Here is a 13158-nt window from a genome sequence, read left to right as displayed (position 1 = left end):
CAGAACACTTAATTGTGCTCTTGTGGAACCTGTACATAGACCAAGACACAGTCATTTGAACAGAACAAGGGGATGCTGCGTGGTTTAAAGTCAGGAAGGGTGTGCGTCAGGTTGTGTCCTTTCACGATAATTATTCTATCTGTATGCTGAGCAAATAATCTGAGAAGCTGGACTACATGAAGAAGAACGCGACATCAGGATTGGAGGAAGACTCATTAACAACCTGTGATATGCAGATGATACAAAGTAAAGCAATGAGGACTTGAAACACTTACTGATGAAGATCAAAGACCATAGCCTTCAGTATGGCTTACACCTCAACGTAAAGAAAACAAAATCCTCACAACCGGACCAATAGACAACATCGTTATAAATGGAGAAAATAGTGAAGATAGTGAAGTTGTCAAGGATTTTATTTTCCTTGGATCCACAATCAATGCCCATGAAAGCAGCAGTCAAGAAATCAAATGATGTATTTTGCATTGTAAAAGACCTCTTTCAAGCGTTAAAAAAGTGTTAAAAAGCGAAGATGTCACTTTGAGGACTAATGTGCACCTGACCCAAGCCATGGTATTTTCAGTCACCTCACATGCATTCGGTAGCTGGACAATGAATCAGGAAGACCAAAAAAGAATTGAAGGCTTTGAATTATGGTGTTGGTGAAGAATATTGAATACACCCATGGGCTGCCAGAAGAACAAACAAATTTGTCTTGGAAGAAGTATAGCCAGAATGCTCCTTAGAAGTGAGGATGGTGAAACTTCGTCCCACATACCTTGGGCATGTTATTCAGGAGGGACCAGCCCCTGGAGAAGGACATCATGCTTGGTAAAGTAGAGGGTCAGTGAAAAAGAGAAGGACCCTCAACAAGTGGATTGACAAGGTGGCTGCAATAAGGTGCTCAAACATAGCAAGGATTGTGAGGATGGTTCAGGACTGGGCAGTGTTTCGTTCTGTTGTATATAACGTTGCTATGAGTCGGAATTGACTTAAAGGCACCTAACAACAGGTTTATGTGCTTTCCATTACGTACTTCAGCTTTTGTCTTTCTAAAGCAGCTTTCCCAAACTGGGTTCTTCAGAACTATAAGGAAATGTTAATAAGTATATTTAAATCTAAGTTCCTTGCACGAACAGGCTTGGAAATACATGGTTGAGCAAAATTAAACAAATATCTTTACCACAGGACCCTTCAGACCCATTAGTATGAAACTGCATATTGGGAATATTTAAGAGTGGGATGTAGTAAGCACTTATCTCCAAAACTGTTTAGACACAAAACTCTTGAGGGGAAATACCTATCAATGTGGTATAGGAAAAAGCTTTGGAAACATTTATTTAAAGAAACAAAGTCTCAAATGTCCTTACCACCAAATTTAACCCTACTCCCCCACTATGCTACTTCACCTAGATAAGGGAACTTCCACTAGGCCTTCCTTTTGATGTTGTCTCTTATGTGCTGATTTGTTATAAAGCTATTTGCACTTAAATATTTTGCTTAAAAAATATATGTGTATATAACCAGTGGCTGTTGAGTCAATTCTGAGTAATGGTGACCCCATGTATGTCAGAGTAGAACTGTGATCCTTAGGGTTTTCACTAATTTGGTTAATTTTTCAGAAGTAGATCACCAGCCCTTTCTTTCTAGGTGCCTCTGGTTGGACTTGCACTGCCAGCTGTTCGTTAGCAGCTGAGCATGTTAACTGTTTGTACTACATAGTATATATATAACAGTCTATTGTAATTGTTGTTGTTGTTGTTAGGTGCCGTCGAGTGGGTTCCAACTTCATAGCGACCCTGTATATAACACTGACTGCCCAGTCCTGTGCCACCCTCACAATCGTCGTTGTGCTTGAGCCCATTGTTGCAACCTTTGTGTCAATCCATCTCATTGAGGGTCTTTCTCTATTTTGTTGATCACCTACTTTGCCAAGCATAATGTCCTTCTCCAAGGACTGGTCCCCCCTGTCTATTAAAAAACATTAAACATGTATATATCATACTATATATATAGGAGCCCTGGTGGTGCAGTGGTTAAAACGCTAAGCTGTTAACCAAAAGCTCAGTGGTTTGAACCCACTAGCCACTCCACGGGACAGCTCTGCTCTCTCCTACAGGGTTGCAGGGAGATGGAATCGACTCTATAGCACTGGGTGGATTTGGTATAATATATGTACATATATACATATATATGTAGGTAGATATATATATGTGTATACATATATATATATACATATATATATATGCAGGTATCTATGCATCTAAGGAGGCCTGGTGGTGCAGTGGTTAAGTGCTTGGTGGCTAACTCAAAGTTCAGAGGTTTGAACCCACCAGCTGCTCCTTGGGAGAAAGATGTGGCAGTCTGCTTCTGTAAAGATTTACAGCCTTGGAAACCCTATGGGGGCAGTTCTACTTTGTCCTATAGGGTTGAAAGAGTCAAAATTGACTCTATGGCCATGGGTGGGTTTGGGGTCTCATATATATATATATATATATACATACATATATATATATGTGGAGGTATGTGTGTATATATATATGTATATATATATATACACACACACACATATATGTAGTACAGTGGTTTAGTACTCGGCTGCTAACTGAAAGGTGGCAGTTTGAACCCACCAGCCTGAGGGAGAAAGACGTGGCAATCTGCTTCTGTAAAGATTACAGCCTTCGAAACACTATGCAGCAGTTCTACTCTGTCCTACAGGGTTGGAATCAATTCACCTGCCATGGGTTATCTATGTATCTGTATGTATACCTCCCGCATATCCCTGCTTGACTGTCATTCTCTGCTTTTGACCAAGGGACATTAGTGCACATTTTTACCAATACTCAGCCAATGAGGACTCTGATGAGCTAACACGGACTCGAACTTGTTCTGCAACATATGTTGTATGCACCACTATACTTCTCTTTCTGCCATTTATTTGGTGTTAATTGATGAACACTTATTTGATGGGCAAAAGACATGCAAATGATAGTGCTAGACCTGGCACAAAGAAATGAAGTAAGTGTATCATCCTGAATATTTTACAGGCACTCAAGGCACCTTGGAGCCCTAGTGGCCCAGTGGTTAAGAGCTCAGGCTGCTAGTCAAAAGGCCGGCAGTTTGAATCCACCAGCCACTCCTTGGAAGCTCAATGGGGCAGTTCTATTCTGTCCTATAGGGTTGCTGTGAGTCGGAATTGACGCAACAGCAATGGTTTTTTGTTTTGGATTTCAAGGCACCTTGGGGGAAAAGGTAAAGAAAAGATAAAGATCCGAAGATAATTTAGGTCTGGTAGATGTCCTCTGACGTTATTTATAAGGAATACCATAAACTCCCTGGAGTGTGGGAGGCATGTTCATACACTGTTTGAATGTTAGTCATTAGAAACTTTGGGAACTTTAGCCAGAGGCATGTCTTCAGTAAATGGAAGAGCTTTTCCAAATAGTTGCCAGGAACACAGTCTAAGCTAGGATGTCGATTCAGTTCGCGTACCTTTTCTAGCACGCACGTCCACTGTGCTAGCAGGGATATGTGTGTATTAGCTATTATTTAACTATCAGAAAATCAGGACAGATATACTTGGAACGAATACAGCAGGACATTTATAACCCTAAACCCGTTGCCCTCAAGTGGATTCCGACTCATAGTGACCCTATCGGACAGAGTAGAACTGCCCCATATGTTTCCAAGGAGTGCCTGGTGGATTCGAACTGATGACCTTATGGTTAGCAGCTGCAGCTCTTAACCACTATGCCACTAGGGACTAGGAGAAATGGTGAAAGTTGGGCTGAGGGGTGTGGGCAAGAGGGGTAAGCAATGGGCAGGAGGGAAAGTGGCAGTTGGGAGGGGAGGAAGGATTATTTACTACTCGCCATTAGGCATAAATTCCTGAGGGCTGGATTGCATCTTATTTAATGTTGATTCCACAGTGGCTACATAGTGCTTGGCACATTTGCCCAATAAATATTTGTTTTATTTATAGTGGGTTAAGCACTGTTAACTGTTCACTGCTCTCCAACAGCTCTATTCCTTATTTAGAGGTTCCAGTGTGGAATGGGAAACCCTTGTGGTGTAGTGGTTAAGAGCTACAGCTGCTAATCAGAAGGTCGGCAGTTCAAATCCACCAGGCACTCCTTGGAAACCCAATGGGGCAGTTCTATAGGGTCACTATGAGTTGGAATTAACTCGGCGGCAACGGGTTTGGTTTTTGGTTTTAATGTGGAAATGGAATTACTCCAACTCAGAGCAAAGTCGTTTATGAGCTATTGATGTCTGATGAAGGGGATAATAATGATAATGACAACTGTCATTTATTGCACATTTTCAATGGTGAGGCACTGTATTATATTATTTACATATATTATCTTCTATTTTCAGTTCAAGAATCCTGTTAATTGCTATTTTAAATGGAAATTGAGGCTGAGAGGTTAAACTTATTCTAGGTCAGAGAAATAATAAACTGTGGAACTGGGGATTTCTAGCTAGGTTTGTCTGCCTTGAAACCTCTTGTTCACGTTTCCTCTCATAGTTTCCTTTGAGCCAGCTGAAATCGTGGTGAAGGCTGAGGAGTTTTCCCACTCACAAACAAAAAATGAAAACAGAGTTAAGCTGACGACTTTCAGTCTCATCCTAAGGAAAAAATACCTTTTTACCATTTAAAAGAAACCCCAGTAATTTTGTATGTAGAATTTAAAATTTATGCCACAATTTCTTTTTCTTTTTCATGATGTTCCCCACAGGAGCAAGGAAGATGAAAGAGATAGGCTCTTCTACCCAAAACAACAAGCTCCTTATATATAAATTTCAGAAACACTTGAACTTCTGGAGGAAATATTAAATGCCAAAGACTTCCACCAAACCAAAATTGCTAATTAGAAATCAGACTTGTATGGCATTTCTTGACATATTAAAAATAAAATAGAATATTAATAAGCATTTCAAATTTATTGATAATTCTTAATGAACCTCCAGTAGGACATTTTGTTTGTAATTTAAGGTTGGGTTTCAAGAAATCAGAAATAAACACACTAATTACAAATTAACAAAACCAATGCAAAATATAAAACACCACAGACTTTTATAGCACCGAATCTACTATTTTAAGAGATCTTAAACTTCAATAAACATTTTAAAATATAAAACCACAGAAATACTAGGGTCAGTTTACTTGCATTAGAAAAAATTCACCCAGGTTCCATAGCTCATTTAACATGTTAATGATTTGCAAAAAACGTATTTACATACAGAGCCTCAAAATTTCATACTATTTCAGAGTCTAAGAGATTATAAACAAGATCCAAAGAAAGGAGAAAAAAATATATTTAAAGTGACAGATTCCCACATTTCAGAAAAATCTCTTTATGAGCAAAAATTTTTAAAAATGGATTCATACAATGGATCTATAATTTTTACAAGTATATTTAGATGATTTGAAAATGCCTTTTGTAAGCTATACTTAATAAAATAAAATCTTTTAAATTAAAAAGTCCCTACTTTTTATAAGAAGTTCAGCACTAATTGTATTGAATACAGTAAACTTGAAGGCCACTTTGTGAATGAAAGTACTTCGAGTCTTAATTGTAATTTAGAACACTAGGAAATAGATTGCTCATTTGAAAATAATCCAACAAATTATTGGAAATGCTGTGCATTATCTCTTTTTTAAACAAACAACTGGTGATCACACAACAGGTCATCTGTGTTAGGACTGCAGTGAGGTGAAGGCAGTGGTGAAATCCAGAGAAAGTTTAAGAATCCTGACAAATTATCCAATTGTCATGCTTTAAGTTAGCTGATAAGGGTATAGACCATCTCTTTAATATATTCCCAGGCACCCTTATTAAACTGTCAAACCTCTTTGAGGTCTGTTCAGTAATTTGCTATTCCATTTCTGTCTCATTCATTAGATAGCTTCTAAAGCATCTCCAAGAAGCTTCCATTTGTAAAAGTCTCAATGAATCAAGCTGGGAGCCACTCAAACCATTTTGATTCACTTAAGCAAGCATTGAGTTATCTTTAGAAACAAACTGCAAATGAGAAATGCAGTGTCCTGGTCCCTTCACAGTGTGAACATGTGAAAATAACTCCATAGCTCAAAAGACTATCGTTAAATAAGTGGAACACACAGTTACTGCAGTCTGGGTTTATATTCCCTCTTTGATTTATTAATATCAAGTCATGTAAGTAAATAAAAGGATATGTAGATAAGTGGTTAAAAAAACACCCATAGCGTTATTAACATAATGCTTTTATACCTCTACTAGAAAACAAATTATAATCTTTAGTCTTTTTCTTTTCGTAATATGAAGCTATTTAAAGCAATAATTTAAGTATGCCCATAGTTTTTAGCAGACAGGATTCAATTTGATATAATTAATCAGACACATTTATCTGATTCTTTGAGGACAAATACTCAGTTGACATATAAAGTACCTACAATGAAAGGCACTGTACAGATACTGTGGAAATATAAAAAAGGTCATTAAAGTCTCACGATGATTTTATATTGTAGATATGTCTTTAGGAGAAAAATTTCATTTCATATACTATATTTTTTATGTATTGGAGAGATGGATTAGGTAATTTATATAGGCCGCATCCAACACACATATTATATTAACTGTGTGAATTAACCAGTGGAATAGTAGAAAGATCAATTATTTATTACTTTATCACTGTGCCATTTGATACTTTAGGAAAATTAATGTTTATATGTACTGTATCTATAACTGAGATAGACATTGTCAATTTCAACCTTAGATTAATTGAATGTTCTATAAAAAGAGCCTTTCTTCCTTCCTAAGTAATCACTAATCTTAGGAGCACAGAAATCACTCAATAAGACATGAAATGGAATGAAAATAAACTGCTCTTATCAATTAGGAAACCACACATTTGACACATTGATGTTGTGCTGTCATTCTATGAAGCTCCCCAGGGAGTATGCAACCCAAACAGAGAACCTGTATATTGCCCAGGACAACATACCTAATCATGTTATCCTATAATAGAATGTGATTCACAGTACACGAATCAAAGAAGGGCACTTAGCAACCACGAGCGTCTGGATCTCTGCAGAGGCCACGCAGTGTCCAGAATAGCCTGAACATTCCTATCTTCAGAATAGGTTAGCAAGACCAGATGATGTCTAACCCAAGAGCAATAGATAGGGACAAAATGTATCCAAAACAGAGCTCATCCCAATTCAGTAAAGCTTTACCATAAGGGGTAGGCTTGATTAAATTGTGAATGTGCTTGGAAATTCACCATGGCTTCCTCAGCTTCCTCAATAACCTCTAGGAGTGTTTAGCTAGTCTTTCAAATGAGGGAGAGACTCAGACTCAGCCTTCCTCTGGCCTGGCCTCCCACCCATTAAGCCCTTCCTCCTCTCTCCTCTAGCTCTTCAGTAAGAATCCATGGCAGTTCCCTAAGGGGAAATTTGGTGGTGGTTGTGGTTATCTTTCTGAGTGCCCGGGAGATGACAGCTCTGGAGAAGGAACAGGAATGCACAGATTATCTTCAAAAGGCCGAGAACTTTATTGTGTAGGTACTTGGAAGGAAGGTAGGACGGAAGTAAATGAGGGAGAAAGGAAGAAAACGACCAGAGAGGGAAAGAAGAGGGAAAGGAGGAAGGAGGGAAGACAGGCCAACAGGCAGGTCAATATGCCTGCTTTGCAGCTCCTGTCCAGTAAACCCAGCCCAAAGAAAAACTATGCAAGGACTTTAGAAGCTCTAAAGGTTTCAAAAAGCTGCACTATTCCCCTCTGTGGCACCAGTTCAGGTTAAATCGGTCAAGCATTCTTCCTCCAGTTTCTCTGCTCCCTCTCCCTTCTCTGCAGGTGGCTTCATCTGAGGGATTTCTGTGAAGGCTGGAGACAGGTAGCTCTGATTTGCGCTCTACCTCCTAGGAGCCAGGGGGGAGCTGGCAGAGCCTGTGGTGTGTTTACACTGCAGCATGCTCCCTCCATCAGGCCCCAATCCCTGCAGCTGTAGCAGTTTTAGAAGAGGCTGAATGGGCAGAAGAGTGGTGATGGCACCTGCAGTATCCCTAACGGCTGAATTCACTGAAGCATCCTGGTGAATAGAGCAGGGAGGAGAAAGAGAAAGGTCCTGGCCTTGGCAGTCCTCAAACAGGAGCGGTAGAATCCGACTGGTTTGCCACTTCTCTGGAAAAGTTCTGAGGATTCCAAAGAAACTGAGATGCAGAGGAGGCCAGGAATGCTGGACTAAACATCCAGTGAGGTGGGTGTATTAGAAATGAGGGGCAACAGAAAAGAGATGGAAAGAGACCTTACAAGGAAAGGTGAGGCAGAGAAGAGAAGCTCAGTGATCTGAAAAGGACCACTGGAGACCATCCCTGAAGTGGGCAATTATTTATTTGGAGACTGCAGCAATGTCACTGAGGATGCTGGAAAGTGCAGAGAGAAGGAAGTATTTTCATTCCACGTTACTTTTTAAGTTTCTGTTCCACAGACTAGAAGTCAATTGGTGTTTCTCTAGCTCCAAGGCTCTGGGCCCCAGTTTCCACATCTGCAAAACAAGGGGATTGTACTAGATGCCTTCCAAATTATCTTCCTGATCTGACCCTATGTAACTATCAGCTCATGAGCCAGGGAATCCAAGAACAAATATCTATGAGACTTAATATCAGACCCACCCCCCCAGCCGCGTTTTTCCCCACCACTCATTAACAATACTGTGCAACACCCGTACCAACTGTCGAACTGACGCCAACTCGAAAATGATGACAAGGAGCGTGGCTCAATTGTGACAAATGATTTGCCCTTCCACCCTGGAGTAAGGAAGGAAGGAACAGAGAAGGCAGTTAGATGTATGTTTTGGATTTCCAAGGAGAGGATCTGCTCAAAATTTCAATTTCAAATCTCATCCATTTAAATAAATTAGAAATTCCTTGGAGGGGCTCCTAATAGTTGCACTGATAAAAGGGCCAAAGTGCTCTGTAATGATTTGTCTTGTTTGGGGGCTAATTTATTTCATTTATCCCAGATTTTGGATCTGCTTTTTCCATGGAAATCCGGCGGCTATGGTCAGACACTGGCCATGCTCTTCTCTTGTCTGCCTGCCTCATACCATTCTGCCAAGCTGCTTCAGTGCAGCATTTTCTGGGGTTATTAAACACTCAAAGCTTAGTAAGCGTACACTAATGAGTAGGGTGTGCAGTGATGCCGGAGACCCCCCACTCTCCAACACACACAAGCGTAGGTAGTTTAGATGGCACTGAGGGTAAAATGCATTTCCGCAAGAGTTTCATTTTGGATTTGTCTCAATTAGAAATTCCTTTAATTAAAATAAATTTAATATGCAGCAGTAAAACTCCTTATCTTCTTTCCTTCAAGTGGGAAGTGACACACAGATAGTACGCAGCTTTTGTTTCCAACACCCACTAGCATTTCCATTTTATCTTAGTCTCCAAAATATGGACCGGAGGGTGACTCCAGAAAAATGGATTCCCACACTCCCATCTTACAGGGCACTGATGAGTGCAGTGCTGAGCACTCGCATGCAGCATCACCATTTCCTCGCGCCCTCCACTTGCCAGACGTTCCCCAGCGCCCCTGAGGGCATTCAGTAATTTGATTTCCACACGGGATTTGACCTTGCAAAGATCCCTTTTCCAGTTTCTGGGCAAGAAACAACCCATTTTAACTCAAAACACAAAACGACCTTTTCTCCTCTAAAGAAACACTACCAAATGTAACACCTCTGGGTTTACGTTTCTCAAGCCTGCATTCCAGAATGTGAATGTGGAATGCAAAAGCAGGTAACTAGTTTGGGTCTGCCAGTCGCCATTCAGCGACTCTGAGTCTCAGACCTGTTCCGAATAAACGATTGACTGTGCAGTAGAACATCTTTCCTTTTCTGTCCATTCACCATCATGACGAAAACTGAAAAACGAAAAATTATCTACCCATTTTTGAATGCGAAGAGCGAAATGTGCTCATGTTGCGCCTAACTCCGTGTGGTCTAAATACTAACATCCCGCTTCGAAATCAACCCTGATTTCCATATCCTCTTGTCCACTCAGTTTTACTTAGCAAACACCTTTGCTGCTCTTCTACGCTGAGAAGACGGTGCACCAACCCCAAGGATGACAGGTTGGTACTCGACTGCAACCGCTCAATAGTTTTATCAGCAACCGGAAAACTTCACAATAGGTCAATTAGCTACTTAAATCTGTGTAAGGAAATCCGTCTATTTATAGACTTAAACTAAAAAAAGCATCTCAGTTCCAACTATCTCAAATGTATCCTAAGAAAATCCCCCAAACACGCCGCATATAAACACACCCCTTCCCCCATCCCCACTATTCCAAAAGGTCCCCCACTACTAACAGCACATTCAGACTGCCAGCATCAACCAAAACAATTGTCACTATGCATTTAGACGCATCTATGCAAAGTCAAGTATGTGACAATAGCCAAAGCGTCTCCCTGACAATCGGTTGCGCTACACATGCAGAAAGGCAACGAAGATTGCGTTTTCTACTTACAGTTATAGCGCTGCGCACGGTCACTTAAAGCAAATGATAAAACTCAACAGTTCTTTTTTCTTTTTTTAATATATCTATATATTCAATTCGGGTAAACTGTTAAGCCGTCTCTCTGTGGCTCTCTCACGCTCTCTTTCTCCCTAGAGCTCTAGGTTGCTTAAATCCCTCTTGGATCGCGCCTTGCCAGCCCAGCTGCAGCCGCAACACGCTCCGGTAGGTCTCTGCCGCAGATTGGGAATCCCATAGAAAACCTAGGGTCGCTGGAGCTGGGTGCGCAGGCGCGCGAGCCTCCACCTCTCCAGGCACCCCCTCCCCTTTCCCTCCTCCCTCTTTTAGCTCCGCAGCCCCAGCTCGGTAAGCTCGGGAGCCGGTGACCAAGCCTGGCAATGGCGCATGCTCAGTTGGAAAGGCTCGGAGTTACAGCGGGTGGATTCTGCGTCTCCAGATTTTAGCAGAAACTCTGAAGGAAAGTAAATAGGAAAAGGGAGCCCGTCTTTGGGCGAAACCCACACCTGTACAGACGTGAAGGAGGGCAGACTGGGCTAGCCACGCCCCGCGGTTACTGTGCTTGCTGGCTAAAGGCCCAGGCCAGAGACGGGACACGTGGATCCTGGTTTTCCCGCCGCTGTCAGTCCTAGCCAGCCCCCAGCCCAATCCTTTGTCAGGCTGTAAGGTGAAAAGAAAGGAGTCCTGGTGGTTAAGCGACAGGCTGCTAACCAAAAGTTTGGCATTTCGAACCCACCAGCCGCTCTGCGGGAGAAGGACGTGGCAATCTGCTCCCTTAAAGATTTAGTCTTGGGGCAGCTCTACTCTGCCCTATATGTAGGGTCGCCGTGAGTTGGAATCAACTCACGGCAAAGGTTTTTCTTTTTTTAAGGTGAAAAAGAAAACTGCAGAAATCCCTTTCTGGGAAGGAATTCTTCCCAGCAAGCTTGTGCGCACTGGCTCATTGAAGGAACGGTTATGGTCCTTTTTGCCGTGGGTCATTTCATCCGGGGGTCTTACGTTCGGAGCACTGGGATCCGTGTCCTTTACGTACCCCAGTGCACAGTATGGTCCTGGTCCAGAGGAGGTGCTGGAAAAATGTGTATTGAAGAGAACTGGGTGCGAGGTCTGCTTTTTGACCTGTTTGACCTTGAGTAAACGACCAATAAGCACCTTCCGTATGCGTTTAATAAATACGTATTTACTGACTATGCTTTAGATATGTGTGTAGGAGGTGAGGGAGTTGAACCATTCTGCGAATCTAAGGTTGATGGTTTGGACAAGCCGATTTTATAAAGCCCCCTTTTGTCCTTGACTGAGGCGCCCGGTTGCCAGCCCTCCCCCGCTACCCAACGGTCTGCCAAAGCCTAGAAGACTTGGCAAGCAGTAATGCCCAATAAATGGTCGATTCCCTACCAGGAAAAAAACAATAAAAAAATCCCAGATGTCCCCAACCTGATCAGTTTCCCGAAGTATTTGTGTATGTACATTCATTCAACGGTTATTCATTGAACAACTACTGAGTATCAGCCACTATTCTAGGCATTGAGTAGTGGAAAAAAAAAAAATCCTCCTGGGGTTGACATTTAGGAGAGGATTTTATATTCGGGGAAGAGAAATCCTGGGGCGCAGTGAAGAACGATGTTCACCTTAAGCAGAGCGCTTCACTATTTGCAAAGCGCTTTCACACACCTTACCACGTTCAGGAAAACTGCAAAGTTAACCTTTCGGTGCTGGGGACAAGAAGAGCGTCTCCAGTGGCAAACTGCGCTCTAGAGTGACAAACCTTCGGTGCCAGGAGGGAGCTGCTCCTGGCCCCAAGTGGGGGAGTCCAGCTTGGAACGAACCTGAGGTCACCTAAGAAGATCTGGGGAAACTCCAATTGACTAGTTTGGCAATCACAGGCTTGTGCTAGGCTGAGGGCCTCCGGTAGAGAAGCCCAAACTGAGGCCTCGCTCTCAACGCCAACCTGGCGGTCCAAGAGCCCAGGACCACGCTTATCTGGGTCAAACGCTTCGTGAGGGCTACCGCAGAGGGGTAGAGCGTTCTTAGGACTCCCGAGACAAGGCCCGCGGCAGTCCTCTTCCTGCGGGGCTCCTCCGCTGGGTGATGGTGACCGCGGAAACCCGGAGCTCGGAGCCGCGCGGAGCAGAGCGCGCGGCTTCAGAGCGCTGCGGCGGCCGAGCTTGCTCCTTGGCTGCGCGGCTGCAGTCAGGCGCCTGGTCCGCGCTCGCGGGCTGCAGTCCACACTGCGTAGCCAGGCTCCTCCAAGTGCAAAAACGGTTCCCTTCTGTTTCCTGGGATAGGGTGGGGGCAAAAGTCAGTTTTGGACAAGCCACTTTGGTTGGCTATGAAGACGACCTCCCAGGCTTTCAAAGTAATTGCCCATTTTTATAGATTTTCCCTACAAAAGCATTTTACGCTCGGTTCTTTCTCTCAAGAGAACAGCCTCCTCACTGCAATCTGCATCAACCGAGGGGGTCACGATGCCATTTCTCCGCTTCAAAGAGATGTACCTATTAACGCTCTCTGGAGGTCTCTTTCCTGGCAGTTTCTGGTTTTAGACAACGTACTTTCAACTTGTTTAGGAAAAAAAAAAAAATACGTCCACTGATATTTTCAACCGTGATCTTTTGTAGGGTTGCTTTGGTTTAGATGCATGCGCT

The 13158-nt window shown here is 42.6% G+C and overlaps 1 protein-coding gene across 1 annotated transcript in view; it reads right to left on the bottom strand.

The window, feature by feature from the left end:
- The window catches only part of VSNL1 (visinin like 1), a 142579-nt gene extending 131694 nt beyond the window's left edge, over positions 1-10885 (bottom strand). Inside the window, exon 1 of the mRNA XM_004387571.1 lies at positions 10508-10885. The gene's annotated coding sequence lies outside the window, so the exon portion shown is untranslated. The remainder of the gene's footprint in view (positions 1-10507) is intronic.
- Between the last annotated feature and the right edge of the window lie 2273 nt (positions 10886-13158).

The sequence above is a fragment of the Trichechus manatus genome, unplaced genomic scaffold (genome assembly GCF_000243295.1).
Source record: "Trichechus manatus latirostris isolate Lorelei unplaced genomic scaffold, TriManLat1.0 scaffold00189, whole genome shotgun sequence".
In the NCBI taxonomy this organism is placed as follows: domain Eukaryota; kingdom Metazoa; phylum Chordata; class Mammalia; order Sirenia; family Trichechidae; genus Trichechus; species Trichechus manatus.
The sequence above is the reverse complement of the archived record's forward strand: the minus strand, read 5'-3'. Positions and strand labels throughout refer to the sequence as shown.